This window comes from Hyla sarda, chromosome 7, assembly GCF_029499605.1.
Source record: "Hyla sarda isolate aHylSar1 chromosome 7, aHylSar1.hap1, whole genome shotgun sequence".
Classification (NCBI taxonomy): domain Eukaryota; kingdom Metazoa; phylum Chordata; class Amphibia; order Anura; family Hylidae; genus Hyla; species Hyla sarda.
This window is the reverse complement of record NC_079195.1, coordinates 7,893,416-7,919,534: the sequence shown is the minus strand read 5'-3', so window position 1 is coordinate 7,919,534 and position 26,119 is coordinate 7,893,416.

The following is a 26,119-nucleotide window of genomic DNA, read 5'->3' as shown; positions in this document are numbered from 1 at the left end:
TCTTCTCCACACTGCACGCCACACTAAACTGAAACTTAACTGATTAGCTCTTTCCCCTCTACACTATATATGGCCTAGCAAGGGGGCCTCCTATTGGGCAGTCAGGGTCACATGGGTACTCTGCAATCATGCCTCCTAACAAATATCCTTTACGTTTCTTATAGGTACAGTACAAAACAATATAGGTCAACAGGCAAATACTACAATGAATATCAAAGCATCACCTGATCAGTAGGGCCTAGTGCAGGCACCTGAAGCAATGTTTACCTGACAGGACCGTTGTTTGCCACTCCGGTACTGCCACACCTGGCTTTTTTATTTTATTTTTTCCCATGCCTACTTCTCCTTACAAGTCATGTGATCCTTTCATCACGGCTGTCCGGGCATGCTGGGAGTTGTAATTTTGCAACAGCTGGAGTCAACCCTGCTCTAACAGTGTTTCCCAACCGCTGTGCCTCCAGCTGTTGCAAAATTACAACTCCCAGGATGCCTGGACAGCCTTTGGCTGTCCAGGCATCCTGGGAGTTGTAGTTTTGCAACAGCTGGAGGCACAGCGGTTGGGAAACACCGATCTAAACTGTTAAAAGAGGTTTCTTGTATCTAAACCATGCTGGTAGTTGTAGTCAAGAGAGTCAAGAAACCTTGGTTAACAGTTTAGATCAGTTTGCTGACTTTTGCAGTGTGGTGCGGATTATAGTGTATGCTCGGATTTTAGTGTCTGCTCGGCCAACGGCTGTCCGGGCATGCTGGGAGTTGTAGTTTTGCAACAGGTCTAGAGTCAAGAAACCTTGGTTAACAGTTTAGATCAGTTTGCTAACTTTTACAGTGTGGTGCGGATTATAGTGTATGCTCGGATTTTAGTGTATGCTTGGTCAACGGCTGTCCGGTCATGCTGGGAGTTGGGGTTTTGCAACAGCTGGAGGCACCCTGGTTGTAGAACACTATAGATAGCTGACTTTTGCAGTATGGTGCGGATTATAGTGATTTCCATTACAGTCCGTTCAATCTTGTTTTATCCAAAAGAAACCAAAACTACGTTATTGTGTACGCCAAATAAACCCTGATCCATTCCATTCCATTTTTTTTATACAATGTATGTCAATGGGAAACAGATTTTAATGTACTGTGTATAGCAGCACACATTTTTAGCATCCTTTTTTTCTTAAGAAAATGTATACATTAAACGGGAACAAAATCCTCTCTGAGAACATAGCCTTACAGTATTAAAAAAAAAATAATAATAATTTTGTATACGCCAAAATTAAACGGACTTTAAGGTCCAGGTTCACACAGCATTTTTCCTAGCGTAATTTTGCGGTCCTAATTTTTCCTTTGCGTCTATACTTTTCCCTAATGGGAGTTGCAGTTTTGCAACAGCTGGAGGTACCCTGTTTAGTAAACACTGCTTTATAGATTGCTGACTTTTTGCAGTATGGTGCAGATTATAGCGTATGCTCGTCCAACGGCTGTCCGGGCATGCTATGGAGACGGCGCATGTTTTGTAGGTGCCTGCCCGGAAATTTTCAGGGCAGACATTCCGCCATCTAATAAGGGAGGGAAGAGCCGTCAGTCCCATGTAAGATCAGGTTGCGCCCCATGTAACCGGTTCTGGCAGCTCTCTCTGTCTCATCCACAGTGGGAAATCCCAGCGCATAACCAGTCAGATACATCCGACCAATCAGAGGCGCCTATACTCTGCCGCCCAGCCAATTAGGAGACACTACTCTGAGCATAGCTCCTCCCTCTCTCCTCCCACACAGCAGCAGCCAATCACATCAGAAGGAAGCTGCAGTTTTGACTGACAGGAGGGGGAGGAGCCTCTGATTTCTTACCGGTTATTTAGCGCAATAGATGATTGGCGTGACCATCCTGATAATGACTTATCACTATCTTCATCATCCTGCGTATGACCTTTCCCGTCCGTCCTCGTCTTCGGAGAGAGAGGGGGTGCCCTCGCCGCGACTGCCGTGTCAGACACCGCGTCCTGGTAAATCAATGACCCTCTCTATTCGGCGACCCCGGCGTCCCCGGGACATTGCGAGGCTGTCAGCCGCCATCACGCACAATGTATTTAATAAAAAGCCATCAAGCCTTGTAAAAACGTCCGCGTCCAGTCACCGGCAATGACATCAGCCGGCCGGGATTGGGCGCCCCCGAGGGTGCGACGGACATCTCGACAGCTTTACAACCTCGGGGGATCACACTCTGTATAATTGTATGCTTCTCTGCCGCTTTTTTAATAAAGTGGAATGGAAGATGGGAGAGAGAGAGCGAAGGAAATATGGCGGCTGCTGGCCACGCCCACTTCTGAGTTATCGCAGCTGACAAGTCTGCCAGAGAGGAGCGTGAATCGGCTCTTAAAGGAGAAGATGCTCTGGAACGGTCATCATCATCATCTGGTTAGAGTACAGCAAGAATGGCGCAACAGAAAATTGAACAAAAAACATCCTGACCCCACTGAGCTGAGGGACCCAACCAGGGTGCCTCCTGCTGTTGCAAAATTACAGCTACCAGCATGCCCGGACAGCCAACGGCAGAATAAATTCTTAAGCAGAAATTCCGCAGTCTGCAGGGAGCAGCAGCCTCCCATTGAGAACATTGGTAGGATGCCACAAACGTAAACTCCTTAGTGTGAACAAAATCTGCAGCAACACACGCATTTGTGAATGTGCTGTATCGAAGTGTGCGAAGACTCTCAGAGCGCTCTGCGTCCCTCCCTAATTTTATTGTACTTCTTAAAAGTCTGTAGCTGTTTACTGCAACTGTATGCACCAGCATTTCCCTACAGCCGCTGGACGAGCGTACACTATAATCCGAGCATATACCATAATCCGAGCATACACTATAATCCGCACCACACTGCAAAAGTCAGCAATCAATAAAGCAGCGTTTCCCAACCATGGTGCCTCCAGCTGTTGCAGAACTACAACTCCCAGCATGCCCGGACAGCCGCTGGACGAGCATATACCATAATCCGAGCATACACTATAATCCGCACCACACTGCAAAAGTCAGCAATCTATAAAGCAGTGTTTGTCAACCATGGTGCCTTCAGCTGTTGCAGAACTACAACTCCCAGCATGCCCGGACAGCCGTTGGACGAGCATATACTATAATCCGAGTGTACACTATAAGTCGCACCATACTGAAAAAGTCAGCAATCTATAAAGCAGTGTTTTACAACCAGGGTGCCTCCAGCTGTTGCAAAACCTCAACTCCCAGCATGCTTGGACAACCGTTGGCCGAGCATACACTATAATCCGCACCACACTGCAAAAGTCATCAAACTGATCTAAACTGTTAACCTAGGTTTCTTGAATCTCGACCTGTCGCAAAACTACAACTCCCAGCATGACCGGACAGCCGTTGGCCGAGAATACACTAAAATGCGAGCATAAACTATAATCCGCACCACACTGCAAAAGTCATCAAACTGATCTAAACTGTTAACCAAGGTTTCTTGAATCTCGACCTGTCGCAAAACTACAACTCCCAGCATGACCGGACAGCCGTTGGCTGTCCGACCATGCTGGAAGTTGTAGTTTTGGAACAGGCTGAGATTCAAGAAACCTCTTTTAACAGTTTAGATTGGTGTTTCCCAAGCAATGTGCCTCCAGCTGTTGCAAAACTACAATTGACAATATGCCCAGACAGCCAACGGCTGTCCGGGCATGCTGGGAGCTGTAGTTTTGCGACAGGTCGAGATTCAAGAAACCTTGGTTAACAGTCTAGATCAGTGTTTCCCAACCAAGCGGCCTCCAGCTGTTGCAAAACTACAACTCCCAGCATGCCCGGACAGCCTGTTAGGTCAGAATGGGTATGACTTTGGGTGTAAAGAAGAATACTCTTATTCGCTGACAGCAAGCGGAGATCTATAGGACAGGGGAGAAATTAAAATACATGGTTTATGAAAAACTTTTAGCAATAAAACTTTTCTGAACTTTGTTCTGCAGAACATCGCGCTGTTACATGTACAATGTTACAATCATGTAACAGCGCGATGTTCTGCAGAACAAAGTTTAATTTCTCCCCTGTCCTATAGATGTGCAATGAATATTTGGATTTTTTTATTTATTTTTATGTTCAAGTTTTGAGTTAATAGGTCTTTAATCTTTGGAATAAATTAAAAGTTTATTACAAAGATTATTTAAAATCTCTTCTTGCTGTCAGTGAATGAGAACACTCTTGAACTGTACATAGCAAGTCCTGCTCTCAGCTGAGAAGTGATACAATTGTATCCAGTCTAGACAATGCTCTGTGAGCTAAACATCCTGGACTCCAGACTGATACATTGTACATAGCTCGTTCTGCTCTCAGCTGAGAAGTGATACAATTGTATCCAGTCTAGACAATGCTCTGTGAGCTAAACACCCTGGACTCCAGACTGATACAATGTACATAGCTCGTCCTGCTCTCAGCTGAGAAGTGATACAATTGTATCCAGTCTATATACAATGCTCTGTGAGCTAAACATCCTGGACTCCAGACTGATACATTGTACATAGCAAGTCCTGCTCTCAGCTGAGAAGTGATACAATTGTATCCAGTCTAGACAATGCTCTGTGAGCTAAACACCCTGGACTCCAGACTGATACATTGTACATAGCTCGTCCTGCTCTCAGCTGAGAAGTGATACAATTGTATCCAGTCTAGACAATGCTCTGTGAGCTAAACATCCTGGACTCCAGACTGATACATTGTACATAGCTCGTCCTGCTCTCAGCTGAGAAGTGATACAATTGTATCCAATCTAGACAATGCTCTGTGAGCGAAACATCCTGGACCCCAGACTGATACATTGTACATAGCTAGTCCTGCTCTCAGCTGAGAAGTATATACAATTGTATCCAGTCTAGACAATGCTCTGTGAGCTAAACATCCTGGACCCCAGACTGATACATTGTACATAGCTAGTCCTGCTCTCAGCTGAGAAGTATATACAATTGTATCCAGTCTAGACAATGCTCTGTGAGCTAAGCATCCTGGACACCAGACTGATACTTTGTACATAGCTCGTCCTGCTCTCAGCTGAGAAGTATATACAATTGTATCCAGTCTAGACAATGCTCTGTGAGCTAAGCATCCTGGACACCAGACTGATACATTGTACATAGTCCTGATCTCAGCTGAGAAGTGATACAATTGTATCCAGTCTAGACAATGCTCTGTGAGCTAAACAGCCCGGACTCCAGACTGATACATTGTATATAGCTCGTCCTGCTCTCAGCTGAGAAGTGATACAATTGTATCCAGTCTAGACAATGCTCTGTGAGCTAAACATCCTGGACCCCAGACTGATACATTGTACATAGCTAGTCCTGCTCTCAGCTGAGAAGTGATACAATTGTATCCAGTCTAGACAATGCTCTATGAGCTAAACATCCTCGACTCCAGACTGATACATTGTACATAGCTCGTCCTGCTCTCAGCTGAGAAGTATATACAATTGTATCCAGTCTAGACAATGCTCTGTGAGCTAAGCATCCTGGACCCCAGACTGATACATTGTACATAGCTAGTCCTGATCTCAGCTGAGAAGTGATACAATTGTATCCAGTCTAGACAATGCTCTGTGAGCTAAACATCCTGGACTCCAGACTGATACATTGTACATAGCTAGTCCTGCTCTCAGCTGAGAAGTGATACAATTGTATCCAGTCTAGACAATGCTCTGTGAGCTAAACATCCTGGACTCCAGACTGATACATTGTACATAGCTAGTCCTGCTCTCTGCTGAGAAGTGATACAATTGTATCCAGTCTAGACAATGCTCTGTGAGCTAAACATCCTGGACCCCAGACTGATACATTGTACATAGATAGTCCTGCTCTCAGCTGAGAAGTGATACAATTGTATCCAGTCTAGACAACGCTCTGTGAGCTAAACAGCCTGGACTCCAGACTGATACATTGTACATAGCTAGTCCTGCTCTCAGCTGAGAAGTGATACAATTGTATCCAGTCTAGACAATGCTCTGTGAGCTAAACATCCTGGACTCCAGACTGATACATTGTACATAGCTAGTCCTGCTCTCAGCTGAGAAGTGATACAATTGTATCCAGTCTAGACAATGCTCTGTGAGCTAAACATCCCGGACTCCAGACTGATACATTGTATATAGCTAGTCCTACTCTCAGCTGAGAAGTGATACAATTGTATCCAGTCTAGACAATGCTCTGTGAGCTAAACCTCCTGGACTCCAGACTGATACATTGTACATAGCTAGTCCTGCTCTCAGCTGAGAAGTGATACAATTGTATCCAGTCTAGACAATGCTCTGTGAGCTAAACATCCTGGACCCCAGACTGATACATTGTACATAGCTAGTCCTGCTCTCAGCTGAGAAGTGATACAATTGTATCCAGTCTAGACAATGCTCTGTGAGCTAAACATCCTGGACTCCAGGCTGATATATTGTACATAGCTAGTCCTGCTCTCAGCTGAGAAGTGATACAATTGTATCCAGTCTTGACAATGCTCTGTGAGCTAAACATCCCGGACTCCAGACTGATACATTGTACATAGCTAGTCCTGCTCTCAGCTGAGAAGTATATACAATTGTATCCAGTCTAGACAATGCTCTGTGAGCCATTATATTAGTCTGGAGTACAGGCTGTTTAGCTCACAGAGCATTGTCTAGATACAATTCAGCTGGGAGGAGGACTAGCTACATATGTGCTTCCTGCTCCTTGTTCTTATTCACTGGAAGCAGAGATCTTGAAAATGCTGAAACACTAAGTGAGGAATTTATCATCTGCTTTATGTCCATTTCTTTTCTTTTTTTAAACATTGCGTTATATGTGCTTTCCTTTTGTATTCACAAAGACAAGAGGGCGGGGTTTTCCACTAGATTAATACATTTATATTAATAAATTGTGCGCCAAAACTGAAAGTGAAGCAGAATATGTTGGCGATATATAAATAAATATTATTATTATTATCATTAGTATTATTATTGTCATTATTATAATTCTAATTGTTATTATTATTTTTATTATGATTATTATTATCACCATCTTCATTATTATTATTGTCATTATTATTATTATAATTCTAATTGTTATAATCATTATTATTTTTATTATCATCATTATTATTATTACCATCGTCATTATTATTATCGTTATTATTGTTATTGTTATTATCATCATCATTATTTTTATCATTATCACAATTAATTATTGTTATTATTATCACTATTATTACCATTATTGTTCTTCTTATTATTATTATTGTTATTATTAATATTGTTGTTATTATTATAATTATTGATATTATTATCATCATTATTTTTATCATTATCACAATTATTATAATTATTATTATTGTTATCACTATTATTATCATTATCGTTATTATGATTATTATCATTATAATTATTATTATTCATAATATTATTGTTGTTATTATTATCATTATTATTATTGATATTATTTTATTTTTAATATTTTCATCATCAATATTATTATAATTATTATTGTTATTATTATTATAATTATCATTATAGAAAATTCCACGATATAGTCGTCGGGCCTTGGCGATCCACTTTTTCTCCAATCGCTTCACGTCGGGTCCCCGGATGCTGATTGTTGCCTCATCAGACCAATTAGAGGAGCTGTAAAGTGGGCGGAGCCTGGAGGTGGCGTTAGAAGTCAGCACGGCGGGCGTCCCGCGTACAAGGCACCGCGCGCGCCGGCGATTTTTCCTGCAATTATTCCATTTGTTTCTGGAGATATTTTAATCCTTCGTGACCTCAAACTTGCGGTGAACCGGCGACCGACAAGAGGCCGCCCGCAGCCTCCGCTGTAAATCTGTTGTCTCCCTCCTGAGCTCTCGGCCCCCCCGGATCATAGATCACCCCCCTCCCCCCGCAGCATATTGCTTTCATTTATTCAATTAAGTCCAGTAAAAGGCTGAATGCTCTGCACATGTTCCTGCGTTATAAAGAGGTTACGGAGAGGCCTTGCTACGGCGCGCATCACATGGTCTACGACTCACTACACTACCGCCATAATCCTCCCAATATACGTCATCCCCCCCCCCCCCCCCATGTGTCACATGGTAAGGAGGGGTGTAAACTTTTTCATCAATAATCGTATAAATTCCATACTATATCGGAGAAAGGCTGCACTGTAAACAATGGGGGTTTAATCTGCTTTTCATAGCTACATCCAGGGTCCGGTAAATATATTTATATCCCCCGACCAGTGATTTCTCCAAACAGTCTCCAGCTATTGGCCGAGCATAAACTATAGTCCGCACCACACTGCAAAAGTCAGCAATCTATAAAGCAGTGTTTACAAAGCAGGGTGCCTCCAGCTGTTGTAAAACTACAACTCCCAGCATATCTGGACAGATGTTGGCTGAGCGTACACTATAATCCGAGCATACACTATAGTCCGCACCATACTGCAGAAGTCAGCAATCTATAAAACAGTGTTTACTAACTATGGGAGCCTCCAGCTGTTGCAAAACTGCAACTCCCAGCATGCCCGGACTGGGGTTGGGCTGTCTACCTACTGGGGGCACCTACCTATTATTTTGGGGTGGGGCTGTCTACCTACCTGGGAGACCTACCTACTTACTTAAAGGGCCTGTATAGTTACTGTGTACCTACCTACCTAGTAAAGTGACTGTCTACCTACTTAAAAGATGTACCTAATTACCGGGTGGGCCTGTCTACCTACTTGGGGCACCTATCCACCCATTGTGGATACCTACCCACCTACTGGGTGAATCTAGCTTCTTGCTGGGAAGACTTTCCTTCTTGGTGGACCGTCCGACCTGTTGAGCAAACCAATCTGAACCACAGCCCCCACCAAACCCACTTACCTGTTTCGGACACTATATGTGAGGTAAAAGTAAGGAGCCCAAGTTGTTTCTCCAACTGAGTTGTGAATGGAAGAGTTAGCCATGGTGGTCTGGGCTGAATGGAGAAGAAAAGGGAAAGTAAACAATTTTGATCAGGGAAGACGCCCCCTGTAATCACTGGATGTAACTGCACTGTAATCACTTATTGTATTACCTCACATTGATTATAATTGCCCAAATATTGTCTCCACAATTTGGTTCAGGGATCACGAATTGCGAAAAAATTGGTTGAACCGCCTGAAAATCAAGAATCAGAATTGATGAAAAACATTATGGAGAAGATCATCCATTAGACCAGACATCTTCTTCCATTGCTCCATGCTCCAGTTCGGATGCCCACTGTAGACACTATTGAAGGTGGACAAGGGGTCACATGGGCCTGACCAGTCTGTGGGGCCCCATAAGTGTCCTGTGTGATCTGATCTGCAGTAGTTTTTCAGCAGTTTACTCTACAGCAGTTCTTCTGTAGGATTGGACCAGACTGGTCTTCACCCTCCACACATCAATGAGCCTTGGGTCTCCATGACTTTGGTCACATGGTTGTCCTTTTTTGGTCACTATTCAGACTCCATTATGGAGATGATCTGAGTCTACACATCACTAGTGTTGAGCGGCATAGGCTATATTCGAATTCGCGAATATTCGCGAATATATGGATGAATATTCGTCATATATTCGCGAATATTCGCATATCCGTAATATTCTCGATTTATTTTCGCATATGCGCAAATTCGCGTATGCGAAAATGAACGTATGCGATAATTTGCATATACATTAATTAACATAAGCTAAAATTCGCATATACGAAAATTAGCATATACAAATTTTCGCATATGCGAAAATTCGCACACCGGTCTCACACAGTAGTATTAGAGCCTTCTTTACACCACACAAGCTGGAAGCAGAGAGGGATGATCACTGTGATGTGTACTGTGAAAAAAAAAAAGAAAGTAAAAAAAAAAATTACGAATATTCGTAATTACGAATATATAGTGCTATATTCGCGGATATTCGCGAATATGCGATATTCGCGAATAAAATTTGCATTACGAATATTCGCGAGCAACACTACACATCACTATCGGCCCCGGTCACAGTCGCTCAGATCCTTACACGCCACCATTTTTCCTGCTTCCAACATCAATTCCAAGAACTGACCGGTCACTGGTCCTAATACACCTCTCCTCAACCACCACATAATCCTTGGTTTCACTTTACCTCTCAGTGGTTTTAAAGGGGGTCTTTTCATTCTCATCAAAAGTTATTCCCTACTCCCAGGATAGGGGATAACTAGCAGATTGTTTGGGGTCCATTGTTGGGACCTCCATGATCCAGAGGATGGAGGACAAGCCTTAGAGAATGAATGGCGCGCTGGCTGCACATGGACTTCTCTATTCCATTGGAGGACACCCATTGGACCGCCACAGATCTGCTATTGCTCTACATTTGCACGATACACTGTAACAAACCATTCCTGTGTGATTTAGAAGGTCTGACTATCTTGCAGGTGTCTCGCAGAGTATCAGCATAATCCCAACTAGTAGGTCCGATAATCCGGCACCTGTCAGGTCTTATTGATGGCGGATTAGCAGTAAGCATTAGGAAGCGCAGGTGGTTCCCACCGTTCATTATATACTTATTATGGATGGGGCGGAGGGGTCACTTCTCCTCGGTGACCCACAATTGCTCTCTCTGCGTCTTATCGGAGGGATCATGTGATAACATGGACTTTACAAGGACAACATTAGTGAGGAGCCGAGTGGATCAAGTTCCTATGAAAACGTCGTCTCTCCGGGTTATTAGCTGACCGGCAGCTCTGTGTGTGTAGGGATCACATACTGGGGGAACACGTCCACATACAACTCCGCACGTCCTGCGCCCCTAATCCTATTCACCGTGTGAACGCCGCCGCATCGGGCACCACGGCTCAGGCTGGAAAATGCAGAAGGCAGTGGGAATAATTCACACCACCTGTTCCCTGTGGCCCCCGGCCATCTGGTAACCTCCATCTATAAACAGGCCCCGGGGTCACCTCAGCAAAGCCATAAACACATCTCACCCACTATGGAAACCTAATGGAGACGTGACACCAGATCAGGTGCCTCTGATATTACATGTGTACGATACTATATGTGTATGATATTGTATATCTATGACATCACACGTGTCTGATATTACATGAGATCCATATCACGTGTGTACGATACTATATGTGTATGATATAATATATCTATGACATCACACACCTCTGATATTACATGTGTACGATACTATATGTGTATGATATTATATATCTATGACATCACACACCTCTGATATTACATGTGTACGATACTATATGTGTATGATATTATATATCTATGACATCACACGTGTCTGATATTACATGAGATCCATATCACGTGTGTACGATACTATATGTGTATGATATAATATATCTATGACATCACACACCTCTGATATTACATGTGTACGATACTATATGTGTATGATATTATATATCTATGACATCACACACCTCTGATATTACATGAGATCCATATCACGTGTGTACGATACTATATGTGTATGATATAATATATCTATGACATCACACGTGTCTGATATTACATGAGATCCATATCATGTGTGTGCGATACTATATGTGTATGATATAATATATCTATGACATCACACACCTCTAATATTACATGAGATCCATATCACGTGTGTACGATACTATATGTGTATGATATAATATATCTATGACATCACACGTGTCTGATATTACATGAGATCCATATCACGTGTGTACGATACTATATGTGTATGATATTATATATCTATGACATCACACACCTCTGATATTACATGAGATCCATATCATGTGTGTGCGATACTATATGTGTATGTTATAATATATCTATGACATCACACACCTCTAATATTACATGAGATCCATATCACGTGTGTACGATACTATATGTGTATGATATTATATATCTATGACATCACACGTGTCTGATATTACATGAGATCCATATCATGTGTGTGCGATACTATATGTGTATGATATAATATATCTATGACATCACACACCTCTGATATTACATGTGTACGATACTATATGTGTATGATATTATATATCTATGACATCACACACCTCTGATATTACATGAGATCCATATCACGTGTGTACGATACTATATGTGTATGATATTATATATCTATGACATCACACACCTCTAATATTACATGAGATCCATATCATGTGTGTACGATACTATATGTGTACGATATAATATATCTATGACATCACACACCTCTAATATTACATGAGCTCCATATCATGTGTGTACGATACTATATGTGTACGATATAATATATCTATGACATCACACACCTCTGATATTACATGAGATCCATATCACGTGTGTACGATACTATATGTGTATGATATTATATATCTATGACATCACACACCTCTAATATTACATGAGATCCATATCATGTGTGTACGATACTATGTGTATGATATTATGTATCTATGACATCACACACCTCTAATATTACATGAGATCCATATCATGTGTGTACGATACTATATGTGTATGATATTATATATCTATGACATCACACGTGTCTGATATTACATGAGCTCCATATCACGTGTGTACGATACTATATATGTATGATATTATATATCTATGACATCACACACCTCTGATATTACATGAGATCCATATCATGTGTGTACAATACTATATGTGTATGATATTATATATCTATGACATCACACACCTCTAATATTACATGAGATCCATATCATGTGTGTACGATACTATGTGTGTATGATATTATATATCTATGACATCACACACCTCTAATATTACATGAGATCCATATCATGTGTGTACGATACTATATGTGTATGATATTATATATCTATGACATCACACGTGTCTGATATTACATGAGCTCCATATCACGTGTGTACGATACTATATGTGTATGATATTATATATCTATGACATCACACGTGTCTGATATTACATTAGCTCCATATCACACGTGTACGATACTATATATGCATGATATTATATATCTATGACATCACACACCTCTGATATTACATGAGATCCATATCATGTGTGTGCGATACTATATGTGTATGATATTATATATCTATGACATCACACGTGTCTGATATTACATGAGCTCCATATCACGTGTGTACGATACTATATGTGTATGATATAATATATCTATGACATCACACACCTCTGATATTACATGAGATCCATATCACATGTGTACGATACTATATATGTATGATATTATATATCTATGACATCACACACCTCTGATATTACATGAGATCCATATCACGTGTGTACGATACTATATGTGTATGATATAATATATCTATGACATCACACGTGTCTGATATTACATGAGCTCCATATCACGTGTGTACGATACTATATGTGTATGATATTATATATCTATGACATCACATGTGTCTGATATTACATGAGCTCCATATCACATGTGTACGATACTATATGTGTATGATATAATATATCTATGACATCACACGTGTCTGATATTTCATTTGTACGATACTATATGTGTATGATATAATATATCTATGACATCACACACCTCTAATATTACATGAGATCCATATCATGTGTGTACGATACTATATATGTATGATATTATATATCTATGACATCGCACGTGTCTGATATTACATGAGCTCCATATCACATGTGTACGATACTATATGTGTATGATATTATATATCTATGACATCACACACCTCTAATATTACATGAGATCCATATCATGTGTGTACTATACTATATGTGTATGATATTATATATCTATGACATCACACACCTCTGATATTACATTAGCTCCATATCATGTGTGTATGATACTATATGTGTATGATATAATATATCTATGACATCACACGTGTCTGATATTACATGAGCTCCATATCACGTGTGTACGATACTATATGTGTATGATATTATATATCTATGACATCACATGTGTCTGATATTACATGAGCTCCATATCACATGTGTACGATACTATATGTGTATGATATAATATATCTATGACATCACACGTGTCTGATATTTCATTTGTACGATACTATATGTGTATGATATAATATATCTATGACATCACACACCTCTAATATTACATGAGATCCATATCATGTGTGTACGATACTATATATGTATGATATTATATATTTATGACATCGCACGTGTCTGATATTACATGAGCTCCATATCATATGTGTACGATACTATATGTGTATGATATTATATATCTATGACATCACACACCTCTAATATTACATGAGATCCATATCATGTGTGTACTATACTATATGTGTATGATGTCATAGATATATAATATCATACACATATAGTATAGTACACACATGATATGGAGCTAATGTAATATCAGAGGTGTGTGATGTCATAGATATATAATATCACACACCTCTGATATTACATTAGCTCCATATCATGTGTGTATGATACTATATGTGTATGATATTATATATCTATGACATCACACGTGTCTGATATTATATGAGCTCCATATCACGTGTGTACGATACTATATGTGTATGATATAATATATCTATGACATCACACGTGTCTGATATTACATTAGCTCCATATCACGTGTGTACGATACTATATGTGTATGATATAATATGTCTATAACATCACACGTGTCTGATATTACATTAGCTCCATATCATGTGTGTATGATACTATATGTGTATGATATTATATATCTATGACATCACACACCTCTGATATTACATGAGATCCATATCATGTGTGTGCGATACTATATGTATATGATATGATATATCTATGACATCACTCACCTCTGATATTACATGAGCTCCATATCACGTGTGTACGATACTATATGTGTATGATATTATATATCTATGACATCACACGTGTCTGATATTACATGAGCTCCATATCACATGTGTACGATACTATATGTGTATGATATTATATATCTATGACATCACACGTGTCTGATATTACATGAGATCCATATCATGTGTGTGCGATACTATATGTGTATGATATTATATATCTATGACATCACACACCTCTAATATTACAGGAGCTCCATATCACGTGTGTACTATACTATATGTGTATGATATAATATGTCTATGACATCACACACGTCTGATATCACGTGTGTACAATACATGTGTGATACTATATGTGTATTTTATGTATATGTTATAATATGAAATCACACGTGTCTGGCATTACAGTATTACATTAGGATGATCTGTGACCAATATTACATATTCGTGCAATGCATGTTATGTAATATTTGTGTCTCATCTATGTGTGATAACATTTCAGTATGATCATACAGTATGTGTATATTACATGTCTTGGATATTCCACATGTCTGATGTTACACATTCATAATTATATGTGTGTATTTAGCATTTTATGGTATGTATTATATTGCCATGTGCTGTATATTATATGTGTGTAATATCTATGCCTAATATTTGTCTGATATTCCATGTGTATACTTTTATGTGTTTATGATATTTCATGTGTCTGAAGATATGTGTGCCTGATATGACGTGTAGGATATTATAAGTTTTATATTACAGTATAATTTTATGTGTCACATTATATGTCTGTTATTACATTCATTTTATATTCCATGTTCCTTATATTACATATTTGCAATATTATATGTGGCTGATCATAAATGTGTATAATATAATGAGTGTATATGTGTCTGAAATCATATGTATACTATATAAAATGAAAATGTTAATAAAACGTGTGTAATATGTGATACTATACTGTATGTGTATGATAGATTTCTATGACATCAAACATCTGATGTTACATGTGTATAATATTATATGTGTATGATATCTTGCCAACATTACCTATTTGTGCAGTACGTGTCTTATGTAATATTTGTGTCTAATATATGTGTGATAACATTTCAGTATCGTACATGTGTCATATTACGTCTTTGACATTCACACATCTGATGTAATAAATTCATAATGCTATATGTGGATTATGTTATGCTATGTATTATATGTTCCTGTAATCATATGTGCAGTACGTTACATGACTTGACAAGTGTATAAGTGTCTGATATTGTATGTGTAGGTTTTATGTCTAACATGTGTCTGATATCACGTGTATATAATACATATGTCCAAAATATGTCTGATACATATCTAGACTATTATATGTCATGATATCGTATAAAATGACATGTCTGAAATTACACATGATCAATGTGTGCCTTATACGACATGTGTATGATATATGTGTGTTATTATATATGTCTGATATTACACATGATCAATGTGTGCCTTATACGACATGTGTATGATGTATGTGTGTTATTATATATGTCTGATATTACACATGATCAATGTGTGCCTTATATGACATGTGTATGATATATGTGTGTTATTATATATGTCTGATATCACACATGATCAATGTGTGCCTTATACGACATGTGTATGACATATGTGTGTTATTATATGTGGCTGATATTACACATGATCAATGTGTGCCTTATATGACATATGTATGATGTATGTGTGTTATTATATATGTCTGATATTACACATGATCAATGTGTGCCTTATATGACATGTGTATGATGTATGTGTGTTATTATATATGTCTGATATTACACATGATCAATGTGTGCCTTATATGACATGTGTATGATATATGTGTGTTATTATATATGTCTGATATCACACATGATCAATGTGTGCCTTATACGACATGTGTATGACATATGTGTGTTATTATATATGGCTGATATTACACATGATCAATGTGTGCCTTATATGACATGTGAATGACATATGTGTGTTATTATATATGGCTGATATTACACATGATCAATGTGTGCCTTATATGACATATGTATGATGTATGTGTGTTATTATATATGTCTGATATTACACATGATCAATGTGTGCCTTATATGACATGTGTATGATGTATGTGTGTTATTATATATGTCTGATATTACACATGATCAGTGTGTGCCTTATATGACATGTGTATGATATATGTGTGTTATTATATATGTCTGAAATTACACATGATCAATGTGTGCCTTATATGACATGTGTATGATATATGTGTGTTATTATATTTGGCTGATATTACACATGATCAATGTGTGCCTTATATGACATGTGTATGATATATGTGTGTTATTATATATGTCTGATATTACACATGATCAATGTGTGCCTTATACGACATGTGTATGACATATGTGTGTTATTATATATGTCTGATATTACACATGATCAATGTGTGCCTTATATGACATATGTATGATATATGTGTGTTATTATATATGTCTGATATTACACATGATCAATGTGTGCCTTATACGACATGTGTATGATGTGTGTTATTATATATGTCTGATATTACACATGATCAATGTGTGCCTTATACGACATGTGTATGATATATGTGTGTTATTATATATGTCTGATATTACACATGATCAATGTGTGCCTTATACGACATGTGTATGATATGTGTGTTATTATATATGTCTGATATTACACATGATCAATGTGTGCCTTATAGGACATGTGTATGATATATGTGTGTTATTATATATGGCTGATATTACACATGATCAATGTGTGCCTTATACGACATGTGTATGATGTGTGTTATTATATATGTCTGATATTACACATGATCAATGTGTGCCTTATACGACATGTGTATGATATATGTGTGCTATTATATATGTCTGATATTACACATGATCAATGTGTGCCTTATAGGACATGTGTATGATATATGTGTGTTATTATATATGGCTGATATTACACATGATCAATGTGTGCCTTATAGGACATGTGTATGATGCATGTGTGTTATTATATATGGCTGATATTACACACATTGACTTGCACCAAGAAGTTGTTGGAATGAAATGAGGCTTCTATGTGTGATGTCATGAGGCTTCTATGTGTGATGTCATCGTGGAAGTGATTATAATATTATAGTGAAAGAAGATTATTGGGGAAAACTGTGCAAGGAGGCTCTAGCCTAGATACAAGATGAGATACAGTTGGGATACATGGAGGATCTAGTACTCTGTTGGGTGCCTTTAGCCTGGATACAAGATGAGATACAGTTGGGATACATGGAGGATCTAGTACCCTGTTGGGTGCTTCTAGCCTGGATACAAGATGAGATACATTTGGGATACATGGCGGATCTAGTACCCTGTTTGGTGCCTCTAGCCTGGATACAAGATTAGATACAGTTGGGATACATGGAGGATCTAGTACTCTGTTGGGCACCTCTAGTTTGGATACAAGATGAGATATGGATGGGATACATGGAGGCTCTAGTACCCTCTTGGGTACCTCTAGTCTGGATACAAGATGAGATACAGTTGGGATACATGGAGCCTCTAGTACCCTGTCGGGCACCTCTAGCCTAGATACAAGATGAGATACAGTTGGGATACATAGAGACTCTAGTATCCTGTTTGGCACTTCTAGTTTGGATACAAGATGAGATACAGATGGGATACATGGAGGCTCTAGTACCATGCTGGGCCCCTCTAGCCTAGATACAAGATTAGATACAGTTGGGATACATGGAGGCTCTAGTACCCTGTTGGGCACCTCTAGTTTGGATACAAGATGAGATACGGATGGGATACATGGAGGATCTAGTACTCTCTTGGGCACCTCTAGCCTAGATACAAGATGAGATACAGTTGGGATACATGGAGGATCTAGTACTCTGTTGGGTGCCTCTAGTCTGGATACAAGATGAGATACAGTTGGGATACATGGAGGATCTAGTACTCTGTTGGGCACCTCTAGCCTAGATACAAGATGAGATACAGTTGGGATACATGGAGGATCTAGTACTCTGTTGGGCACCTCTAGTCTAGATACAAGATTAGATACAGTTGGGATACATAGAGACTCTAGTACCCTGTTGGGCACCTCTAGTTTGGATACAAGATGAGATACGTATGGGATACATGGAGGCTCTAGTACTGTGCTGGGCCCCTCTAGCCTAGATACAACATTAGATACAGTTGGGATACATGGAGGCTCTAGCACCCTGGTGGGCACCTCTAGTCTGGATACAAGATGAGATACAGTTGGGATACATGGAGCCTCTAGTACCCTGTTGGGCGCCTCAAGCCTAGATACAAGATGAGATACAATTGGAATACATGGAGGATCTAGTACCCTGTTGGGCACCTCTAATTTGGATACAAGATGAGATACGGATGGGATACATGGAGGCTCTAGTACCGTGCTGTGCCCCTCTAGCCTAGATACAAGATTAGATACAATTGGGATACATGGAGGCTCTAGTACCCTGTTGGGTACCTCTGGCCTGGATACAAGATGAGATACAGTTGGGATACATGGAGGGATACTGCCACACACTTGGTTGATAGAATGGCACAGTGATGGTGGGTGCAGTAAAGATTGTGGTACTTGTAGATCCCCCTGCAGCATATTCTGTGAACTATGATGGAGCCGGACACTGTGGTAACACTGTGGTGACAGTTCTGTTTCTTTTACTAAATCGGGGGCACATGACAGAACAACCATACACGGGGGGTAACTCACCATGATGGTGTCTCTAAAGTCCCTGGAGATGGTCCTCTTCACTCTCATCTATCTTGTTACTCTCATCTATCTTGAAGGCAGTAGCTGAGTCCCGGTAGAGCTCAGCGGTGGGCCGCCACATCCACCCATCTCCCCGGAACCACAATTCCCATCAGTGGGGTGCGAAACTGAATGCTCCTCATCACAATACCTTATTTCTCATCTTACAACCTCTATTTCTCATATTATGACCCCCTATCTCCTATTGTACAGCCCCTCCCCCATTTCTCATGTCAGTGTACTTAAAGGGGAACTCCGGTGGGGGGAAAAAAAATTTCATTTCAATTGGCTCCAAAAAGTTAAACAGATTTGTAAATTACTTCTATTAAAAAAATCTTAATTCTTTCAGTACTTATCCGCTGCTGTATGCTCCAGAGGAAGTTGAGTTGTTCTTTCCAGTCTGACCACAGTGCTCTCTACTGACACCTCTGTCCATGTCAGGAACTGTCCAGAGCAGGAGAGGTTTACTATGGGGATTTGCTCCTGCTTTGGACAGTTCCTGGCATGAACAGAGGTGTCAGCAGAGAGCACTGTGGTCAGACTGGAAAGAACAACTCAACTTCCTCTGGAGCATACAGCAGCGGATAAGTACTGGAAGGATTAAGATTTTTTAATAGAAGTAATTTGCAAATCTGTTTAACTTTCTGGAGCCAGTTGATATGAAAAAAATGTGTTTTCCATCTACTACAAGTCCCACCAAGGGACCTTAAGGGCTTGGTGGGACTTGTAGTAGATAGAAAGTTAAACAGATTTGTAAATTACTTCCTCTCCGTCCATGTCAGGAACTGTCCAGAGCAGGAGAGGTTTGCTCTGGGGATTCGCTCCTGCTCTGGACAGTTCCTGATATGGACAGAGGTGTCAGCAGAGAGCACTGTGGTCAGACTGGAAAGAACAACTCAATTTCCTTCGTAGCAAACAACAGCTGATAAGTACTGGAAGGATTATGATTTTTAATAGAAGTCATTTACAAATCTGTTTAACTTTCTGGAGGCAATTGATATGAAAAAAAACTTATGACAGGGACTCATGTCTGTTGGGGTTACACTGATGACAGGGACTCATGTCTGTTGGGGTTACACTGATGACAGGGACTCATGTCTGTTGGGGTAACACTGATGACAGGGACTCATGTCTGTTGGGGTTACACTGATGACAGGGACTCATGTCTGTTGGGGTTACACTGATGACAGGGACTCATGTCTGTTGGGGTTACACTGATGACAGGGACTCATGTCTGTTTGGGTTACACCGATGACAGGGACTCATGTCTGTTGGGGTTACACTGATGACAGGGACTCATGTCTGTTGGGGTTACACTGAAGACAGGGACTCATGTCTGTTGGAATTACACTGATGACAGGGACTCATGTCTGTTGGGGTTACACTGATGACAGGGACTCATGTCTGTTGGGGTTACACTGATGACAGGGACTCATGTCTGTTGGGGTAACACTGATGACAGGGACTCATGTCTGTTGGGGTAACACTGATGACAGGGACTCATGTCTGTTGAAATTATACTGATGACAGGGACTCATTTCTTTGGGGTTACACTGATGACAGGGACTCATGTCTGTTGGGGTTACACTGATGACAGGGACTCATTTCTTTGGGGTTACACTGATGACCGGAACTCATGTCTGTTGGGGTAACACTGATGACAGGGACTCATGTCTGTTGTACACTGTTTAACTTTCTGGAGGCAATTGATATGAAAAAAACTTATGACAGGGACTCATGTCTGTTGGGGTTACACTGATGACAGGGACTCATGTCTGTTGGGGTAACACTGATGACAGGGACTCATGTCTGTTGGGGTTACACTGATGACAGGGACTCATGTCTGTTGGAGTTACACCGATGACAGGGACACATGTCTGTTGGGGTTACACTGATGACAGGGACTCATGTCTGTTGGGGTTACACTGATGACAGGGACTCATGTGTGTTGGGGGTTACACTGATGACAGGGACTCATGTCTGTTGGGGTTACACTGATGACAGGCACTCATTTCTTTGGGGTTACACTGATGACCGGAACTCATGTCTGTTGGGGTAACACTGATGACAGGGACTCATGTCTGTTGGGGTTACACTGATGACAGGGACTCATGTCAGCAGAGAGCACTATGGTCAGACTGGAAAGAACAACTCAATTTCCTTCGTAGCAAACAACAGCTGATAAGTACTGGAAGGATTATGATTTTTTAATAGAAGTCATTTACAAATCTGTTTAACTTTCTGGAGGCAATTGATATGAAAAAAAACTTATGACAGGGACTCATGTCTGTTGGGGTTACACTGATGACAGGGACTCATGTCTGTTGGGGTAACACTGATGACAGGGACTCATGTCTGTTGGGGTTACACTGATGACAGGGACTCATGTCTGTTGGGGTTACACTGATGACAGGGACTCATGTCTGTTGGGGTTACACTGATGACAGGGACTCATGTCTGTTGGGGTTACACTGATGACAGGGACTCATGTCTGTTGGGGTTACACTGAAGACAGGGACTCATGTCTGTTGGAATTACACTGATGACAGGGACTCATGTCTGTTGGGGTTACACTGATGACAGGGACTCATGTCTGTTGGGGTTACACTGATGACAGGGACTCATGTCTGTTGGGGTAACACTGATGACAGGGACTCATGTCTGTTGGGGTAACACTGATGACAGGGACTCATGTCTGTTGAAATTATACTGATGACAGGGACTCATTTCTTTGGGGTTACACTGATGACAGGGACTCATGTCTGTTGGGGTTACACTGATGACAGGGACTCATTTCTTTGGGGTTACACTGATGACCGGAACTCATGTCTGTTGGGGTAACACTGATGACAGGGACTCATGTCTGTTGGGGTTACACTGATGACAGGGACTCATGTCTGTTGGGGTTACACTGATGACAGGGACTTATGTCTGTTGGGGTTACACTGATGACAGGGACTCATGTCTGTTGGAGTTCCACTGATGACAGGGACTCATGTCTGTTGGAGTTACACCGATGACAGGGACTCATGTCTGTTGGGGTTACACTGATGACAGGGACTCATGTCTGTTGGGGTAACACTGATGATAGGGACTCATGTCTGTTGAAATTATACTGATGACAGGGACTCATTTCTTTGGGGTTACACTGATGACAGGGACTCATGTCTGTTGGGGTAACACTGATGACAGGGACACATGTCTGTTGGGGTTACACTGATGACAGGGATTCATTTCTTTGGGGTTACACTGATGACCGTAACTCATGTCTGTTGGGGTAACACTGATGACAGAGACTCATGTCTGTTGGGGTTACACTGATGACAGGGACTCATGTGTGTTGGGGGTTACACTGATGACAGGGACTCATGTCTGTTGGGGTTACACTGATGACAGGCACTCATTTCTTTGGGGTTACACTGATGACCTGAACTCATGTCTGTTGGGGTAACACTGATGACAGGGACTCATGTCTGTTGGGGTTACACTGATGACAGGGACTCATGTCTGTTGGGGTTACACTGATGACAAGGACTCATGTCTGTTGGGGTTACACTGATGACAGGGACTCATGTCTGTTGGGGTTACACTGATGACGTGGACTCATGTCTGTTGGAGTTACACTGATGACAGGGACTCTTGTCTGTTGGGGTTACACTGATGACAGGGACTCATGTCTGTTGGGTTACACTGATGACAGGGACTCATGTCTTTTGGGGTTACACCGAGGACAGGGACTCATGTCTGTTTGGGTTACACCGATGACAGGGACTTATGTCTGTTTGGGTTACCCCGAGGACAGGGACTCATGTCTGTTGGGGTTACACAGATGACAGGGACTCATGTCTGTTGGAGGTTACACTGATGACAGGGACTCACGTCTGTTGGGGGTTACACTGATGACAGGAACACATGTCTGTTTGGGTTACACCGATGACAGGGACTCATGTCTGTTGGGGGTTACACTGATGACAGGGACTCATGCCTGTTGGGGTTACACCGAGGACAGGGACTCATGTCTGTTGGGGTTACACTGATGACAGGGACTCATGTCTTTTGGGGTTGCACCGATGACAGGGACTCATGTCTGTTGGGGTTACACCGATGACAGGGACTCATGTCTTTTGGGGTTGCACCGATGACAGGGACTCATGTCTTTTGGGGTTACACCGATGACAGGGACTCATGTCTGTTGAGGTTACACCGATGACAGGGACTCATGTCTTTTGGGGTTGCACCGATGACAGGGACTCATGTCTGTTGAGGTTACACCGATGACAGGGACTCATGTCTGTTGGGGTTGCACCGATGACAGGGACTCATGTCTTTTGGGGTTGCACCGATGACAGGGACTCATGTCTGTTGAGGTTACACCGATGACAGGGACTCATGTCTGTTGGGGTAACACTGATGACAGGGACTCATGTCTGTTGGGGTAACACTGATGACAGGGACTCATGTCTGTTGGGGTTACACTGATGACAGGGACTCATGTCTGTTGAGGTTACACCGATGACAGGGACTCATGTCTGTTGGGGTTACACCGATGACAGGGACTCATGTCTGTTGGGGTTACACTGATGACAGGGACTCATGTCTGTTGGGGTTACACCGATGACAGGGATGTGTTTAGTGACACAGTGTTTTTCAGATCAGCAGGACTTATATATCGGAGGCCTCATGTGTGTTAGGACTCCATTAATGACAGTTACTCGTGTGTTTGGGCTACGCTGGTGGATAGGACTCGTATATCGGAGGCCGCGCTGATGACAATGACTCGTATATCGGAGGCCGCGCTGATGACAATCACTCAAATATCGGAGGCCGCGCAGATGACAATGACTCGTATATCGGAGGCCGCGCTGATGACAATGACTCGTATATCGGAGGCCGCGCTGATAACAATGACTCGTATATCGGAGGCCGCGCTGATGACAATGACTCGTATATCGGAGGCCGTGCTGATAACAATGACTCGTATATCGGAGGCCGCGCTGATGACAATGACTCGTATATCGGAGGCCGCGCTGATGACAATGACTCGTATATCGGAGGCCGCGCTGATGACAATGACTCGTATATCGGAGGCCGCGCTGATGACAATCACTCAAATATCGGAGGCCGCACAGATGACAATGACTCGTATATCGGAGGCCGCGCTGATGACAATGACTCGTATATCGGAGGCCGCGCTGATAACAATGACTCGTATATCGGAGGCCGCGCTGATGACAATGACTCGTATATCGGAGGCCGTGCTGATAACAATGACTCGTATATCGGAGGCCGCGCTGATGACAATGACTCGTATATCGGAGGCCGCGCTGATGACAATGACTCGTATATCGGAGGCCGCGCTGATGACAATGACTCGTATATCGGAGGCCGCGCTGATGACAATCACTCAAATATCGGAGGCCGCGCAGATGACAATGACTCGTATATCGGAGGCCGCGCTGATGACAATGACTCGTATATCGGAGGCCGCGCTGATAACAATGACTCGTATATCGGAGGCCGCGCTGATGACAATGACTCGTATATCGGAGGCCGTGCTGATAACAATGACTCGTATATCGGAGGCCGCGCTGATGACAATGACTCGTATATCGGAGGCCGCGCTGATGACAATGACTCGTATATCGGAGGCCGCGCTGATGACAATGACTCATATATCGGAGGCCGCACTGATGACAATGACTCGTATATCGGAGGCCGCACTGATGACAATGACTCGTATATCGGAGGCCGCGCTGATGACAATCATTCAAATATCGGAGGCCGCGCAGATGACAATGACTCGTATATCGGAGGCCGCGCTGATGACAATGACTCGTATATCGGAGGCCGCGCTGATAACAATGACTCGTATATCGGAGGCCGCGCTGATGACAATGACTCGTATATCGGAGGCCGTGCTGATAACAATGACTCGTATATCGGGGGCCGCACTGCTGACAATGACTTGTATATCGGAGGCCGCGCTGATGACAATGACTCGTATATCGGAGGCCGCGCTGATGACAAGGACTCATATATCGGAGGCCGCGCTGATGACAATGACTCGTATATCGGAGGCCGCGCTGATAACAATGACTCGTATATCGGGGGCCGCACTGCTGACAATGACTTGTATATCGGAGGCCGCGCTGATGACAATGACTCGTATATCGGAGGCCGCGCTGATGACAAGGACTCATATATCGGAGGCCGCGCTGATGACAATGACTTGTATATCGGAGGCCACGCTGATGATAATGACTCGTATATCGGAGGCCGCACTGATTACAATGACTCATATATCGGAGGCTGCACTGATTACAATGACTCATATATCAGAGGCCGCGCTGATAACAATGACTCGTATATCGGAGGCCGCGCTGATGACAATGACTCATATATTGGAGGCCGCGCTGATGACAATGACTTGTATATCGGAGGCCGCGCTGATGACAAGGACTCGTATATCGGAGGCCGCGCTGATGACAATGACTCGTATATCGGAGG